The sequence below is a fragment of the Syngnathus floridae genome, unplaced genomic scaffold (genome assembly GCF_059516105.1).
Source record: "Syngnathus floridae isolate MCC-2025c unplaced genomic scaffold, RoL_Sflo_1.0 HiC_scaffold_25, whole genome shotgun sequence".
Classification (NCBI taxonomy): Eukaryota; Metazoa; Chordata; class Actinopteri; order Syngnathiformes; family Syngnathidae; genus Syngnathus; species Syngnathus floridae.
This window is the reverse complement of record NW_028284054.1, coordinates 1146636-1152500: the sequence shown is the minus strand read 5'-3', so window position 1 is coordinate 1152500 and position 5865 is coordinate 1146636.

Below are 5865 nucleotides of genomic sequence, written 5' to 3'. Positions count from 1 at the left end.
GGGGTCCGGGGGAAGGGCGACGGCCGCCCGCGACTCGTCACGGTAACCCAGGCGGGAAGCTGCGCTCCGTCCGAGTCAGACTCGGTCGTCGCGGCCCGGCTGAGGCTCGCTTGGTCGAGGGGGCGCGGCGCTGTGCCGGCGACTTTGCCCGCGCGAGGCACGTACGCTGTGGTCCGAAGGAAGAAGCGCGCGTCCCGAGTCAGACTCGGGCGCCGCAACCCGACGGTATCTCGCTGCGGCCAGGATGCGGAGTTGAGTCGGCACTGGGGGGATCCGGGAAGGACGAAGGGGCGGCGGCCAACAGTCGCAGCTCGTCGCCGCTGTCACCCAGACGGGAAGCTGCGCCCCGGCCGAGTCAGACTCGGTCGGTGCGGCCCGCTGCGGCCAGCTGGAGAGTGAGCTACGTGCCTGTACCGTGCTCCCGACGAACCGTCCCGGGGGGCTGGTGACGTCGCGCGATCGGCGCTTGATGCTGCGACCGGGAGGGAAGCTGCGCCCCGTCCGAGTCAGACTCGGTCGTTGCGGCCCACCCGAGCCCGCACGCCTCACGCGGAGGGGTCATACGCCCCGGCGGCCACGATAGACGTCCTCCCGCTTCGCGGTGGTCGGGAGGGCTTAGCGGATAGGTGCAGATGCGGGGGCGGCTTCCCGAGATAGCCGTCCCTAGGTTAGGCGAGGGTTTGAGAAACATCTTTCGCGGTAGACCGGCGCGGCCGGCGGACGCCCACGTGGCGTGCCGCGAGTCGGATCGCGCGCTCGGCCTCCGTTGATGGCCGCTAGGTGCGTGCGTGGAATCGGGGCGTCTCGGTCTCGCTGCCGTACGGCTCGCGCTAGGCCTGCGGGGGCGGCGTCGGAGCGCGCGCTCGCGCGGCGGCCGTAGCGCTAGAGGGCGACCCGCAAGTGGGGAGGAACCGTCCACCCAACGCCGGCGCTAGCCGGGGCCGGTGGGGGCCCTACCAAGGCGGGTCATGGTCGCATGTCGGTCGGTCCGGCCTCTGTTTACCGAGGCGGCCGGCACCTCCATCTGCCTTGGATGCCCCGAATCCGCAGACTTTCCTCCGGCCTCAGCTTAACGAGACGGCCGTTGCCTCCATCCTTGGATGTTAACATTCGCAGAGTTTCAGCTCCGGGCTAGGGCGGGTGAAGTCGTCTCGAACCACGTGCCTGAAGGCCGCCTCGCGCCGGATGCAGGCCCCGCTCTGTCGTGCGGTGTGACCGTCCAACGCGGGCATCGCTAGATTAGCCGTGGCCACGATCCTTCCACACCGCGAGCCTTTCGCCCTCGGCCGCTCAGTTCGCGGGCCGCTGATCCCGCTCCATCTCTCCGGCCTGTGTTTAAGGAGGCGGCCGGTCCTCCTTCCTTGGATGGACCATTCGCATATTTTTCGCCCGGCCTGTGTTTAAGGAGGCGGCCGGTAACTCCCTTTCTTGGATGAGACCCAACATTCGCATATTTTTCGCCCGGCCTGTGTTTAAGGAGGCGGCCGGTCCTCCCATTCTGCCAGTGTTCCTTGGACTTTGAATATTTCAAAGTCTTTCCGCCCAACATTCGCATATTTTTCGCCCGGCCTGTGTTTAAGGAGGCGGCCGGTCCTCCCATTCTGCCAGTGTTCCTTGGACTTTGAATATTTCAAAGTCTTTCCGCTCCGGGCTAGGGCGGGTGAGGTCGTCTCGAACCACGTGCCTGAAGGCCGCCTCGCGCCGGATGCAGGCCCCGCTCTGTCGTGCGGTGTGACCGTCCAACGCGGGCATCGCTAGATTAGCCGTGGCCACGATCCTTCCACACCGCGAGCCTTTCGCCCTCGGCCGGTGTCGGTCAACGTGTGGGTTTGGGGGGAAGGACGGCTGCCGGGAGCAGACAGCCGTCCCCGGGTGGGGTGTACAGTCCCTTCACCGCGGCCGCCGGGAGCAGACGGCCGTCGAGCGATTCTGCCATTGTTCCTAGGACTTTGTACATTTTAAAGACCCTCCGCGCGGGCCGCTGATCCCGCTCGGTCGCTCCGGCCTGTGTTTAAGGAGGCGGCCGGTCCTCCCATTCTGCCAGTGTTCCTTGGACTTTGAATATTTCAAAGTCTTTCCGCTCCGGGCTAGGGCGGGTGAGGTCGTCTCGAACCACGTGCCTGAAGGCCGCCTCACGCCGGATGCAGGCCCCGCTCTGTCGTGCGGTGTGACCGTCCAACGTGGGCATCGCTAGATTAGCCGTGGCCACGATCCTTCCACACCGCGAGCCTTTCGCCCTCGGCTGATGTTCGGCCAACGTGTGGGGAGGGGGGGAAGGACGGCTGCCGGGAGCAGACAGCCGTCCCCGGGTGGGGTGTACAGTCCCTTCACCGCGGCCGCCGGGAGCAGACGGCCGTCGAGCGATTCTGCCATTGTTCCTAGGACTTTGTACATTTTAAAGACCCTCCGCGCGGGCCGCTGATCCCGCTCCGTCTCTCCGGCCTGTGTTTAAGGAGGCGGCCGGTCCTCCCATTCTGCCATTGTTCCTTGGACTTGTAACCTTGGACTTGTAAAAGTCTTTCCGCTCCGGGCTAGGGCGGGTGAGGTCGTCTCGAACCACGTGCCTGAAGGCCGCCTCGCGCCGGATGCAGGCCCCGCTCTGTCGTGCGGTGTGACCGTCCAACGCGGCATCGCTAGATTAGCCGTGGCCACGATCCTTCCACACCGCGAGCCTTTCGCCCTCGGCTGATGTTCGGCCAACGTGTGGGGAGGGGGTTATGGACGGCTGCCGGGAGCAGACAGCCGTCCCCGGGAGGGGAGACTTCACGGCGGCCGCCGGGAGCAGACGGCCGTCGAGAGATTCTGCCAGTGTGTTCCTTGGACTTTGAAAAGTCTTTCCGCTCCGGGCTAGGGCGGGTGAGGTCGCCTCGAACCACGTGCCTGAAGGCCGCCTCGCGCCGGATGCAGGCCCCGCTCTGTCGTGCGGTGTGACCGTCCAACGCGGGCATCGCTAGATTAGCCGTGGCCACGATCCTTCACACCGCGAGCCTTTCGCCCTCGGCCGGTGTTCGCTCAATGCGCGGGCCGCTGATCCCGCTCCATCTCTCCGGCCTGTGTTTAAGGAGGCGGCCGGTCCTCCCATTCTGCCATTGTTCCTTGGACTTGTAAAAGTCTTTCCGCTCCGGGCTAGGGCGGGTGAGGTCGTCTCGAACCACGTGCCTGAAGGCCGCCTCGCGCCGGATGCAGGCCCCGCTCTGTCGTGCGGTGTGACCGTCCAACGCGGGCATCGCTAGATTAGCCGTGGCCACGATCCTTCCACACCGCGAGCCTTTCGCCCTCGGCTGGTGTTCGGCCAACGTGTGGGGAGGGGGTTAAGGACGGCTGCCGGGAGCAGACAGCCGTCCCCGGGAGGGGAGACTTCACGGCGGCCGCCGGGAGCAGACGGCGTCGAGCGATTCTGCCAGCGTTCCTTGTACTTTGAATATTTCACAGCCGTGCTCGCACTTAGGAAATTTTCGAGCGCTGTGGCACTTAGAAATTTTTCGTCAAGAGAGGCACTTAGACATTTTTCGTCAAGAGAGGCACTTAGAAAATTTTTCTCTCTCTCTCTGTGTGCCTTCCAGGGTGCTGTGCAACCCTGCGTGTTGTGTTCCCACCGAGCAAGGGGCGCTGCTGGCGGCCATGACCAAGCGCTCGGCACCGGGCCCTTTCATTTTGTGGGGTAAATTATGCGCCCCCCATGCTCGTTCTGACTATATTTTGCGAAAGGGGGGTAAATCGTTGATGAGTACGCTGACTAGGGGGACCATTTAGCGTACTCTGGCGCACCTGAAGACCAAAGTTGGTACTGCACCCTCCCCCTGGTACCCCAGCCCCTGGTACCTAAAGAGGGAGAGGCCGAATTTTCGCTTTTTGGGGCCGACCGAGGGAACCAGCCGAGGCGGACACTTTTCGGCTCAAGAGCCGTTGGCACTTAGAAAAAATTCGCACAAGTTGGCAGGCTACCAGGGGAAGAGGCCGAATTTCGCTTTTGAAGGCCGACCGCGGGAACCAGCCGAGGCGGACACTTTTCGGCTCAAGAGCCGTTGGCACTTAGAAAATATTTGCCAAACTTGGCTTGACTTCCAGGAGAAGAGGCCGAATTTCACTTTTGGTGGCCGACCTGGGGAACCAGCCGAGGCGGACACTTTTCGGCTCAAGAGCCGTTGGCACTTAGAAAATATTTGCCAAACTTGGCTTGACTTCCAGGAGAAGAGGCCGAATTTTCACTTTTGGTGGCCGTATGGGGAACCAGCCGAGGCGGACACTTTTCGGCTCAAGAGCCGTTGGCACTTAGAAAATATTTGCCAAACATGGCTTGACTTCCAGGAGAAGAGGCCGAATTTTCACTTTTGGTGGCCGTTATGGGGAACCAGCCGAGGCGGACACTTTACGCTGGTTGAGTCGTTGGCACTTAGAAAATATTTGCCAAACTTGGCTTGACTTCCAGGAGAAGAGGCCGAATTTCACTTTTGGTGGCCGACCTGGGGAACCAGCCGAGGCGGACACTTTACGCTGGTTGAGTCGTTGGCACTTAGAAAATATCTGCCAAACTTGGCTTGACTTCCAGGAGAAGAGGCCGAATTTTCACTTTGGTGACCGACCTGGGGAACCAGCCGAGGCGGACACTTTACGCTGGTTGAGTCGTTGGCACTTAGAAATATTTGCCAAACTTGGCTTGACTTCCAGGAGAAGAGGCCGAATTTTCACTTTTGGTGGCCGACCTGGGGAACCAGCCGAGGCGGACACTTACGCTGGTTGAGTCGTTGGCACTTAGAAAATATTCGCCAACTTGCAAGACTTCCAGGAGAAGAGGCCGAATTTTCACTTTTGGTGGCCGACCTGGGGAACCAGCCGAGGCGGACACTTTACGCTGGTTGAGTCGTTGGCACTTAGAAAATATTTGCCAAACTTGGCTTGACTTCCAGGAGAAGAGGCCGAATTTTCACTTTTCATGGCCGTTATGGGGAACCAGCCGAGGCGGACACTTTGCGCTGGTTGAGTCGTTGGCACTTAGAAAATATTTGCCAAACTTGGCTTGACTTCCAGGAGAGAGGCCGAATTTTCACTTTTGGTGGCCGTTATGGGGAACCAGCCGAGGCGGACACTTTAGGCTGGTTGAGTCGTTGGCACTCAGAAAATATTCGCCAAACTTGGCCAGACTTCCAGGAGAAGAGGCCGAATTTTCACTTTGGTGACCGACCTGGGGAACCAGCCGAGGCGGACACTTTACGCTGGTTGAGTCGTTGGCACTTAGAAAATATTTGCCAAACTTGGCTTGACTTCCAGGAGAAGAGGCCGAATTTTCACTTTTGGTGGCCGACCTGGGGAACCAGCCGAGGCGGACACTTTACGCTGCAAGAGCCGTTGGCACTTAGAAAATATTTGCCAAACTTGGCTTGACTTCCAGGAGAAGAGGCCGAATTTTCACTTTTGGTGGCCGACCTGGGGAACCAGCCGAGGCGGACACTTTTCGGCTCAAGAGCCGTTGGCACTTAGAAAATATTTGCCAAACTTGGCTTGACTTCCAGGAGAAGAGGCCGAATTTTCACTTTTGGTGGCCGTTATGGGGAACCAGCCGAGGCGGACACTTTTCGGCTCAAGAGCCGTTGGCACTTAGAAAATATTTGCCAAACATGGCTTGACTTCCAGGAGAAGAGGCCGAATTTTCACTTTTGGTGGCCGTTATGGGGAACCAGCCGAGGCGGACACTTTACGCTGGTTGAGTCGTTGGCACTTAGAAAATATTTGCCAAACTTGGCTTGACTTCCAGGAGAAGAGGCCGAATTTTCACTTTTGGTGGCCGACCTGGGGAACCAGCCGAGGCGGACACTTTACGCTGGTTGAGTCGTTGGCACTTAGAAAATATCTGCCAAACTTGGCTTG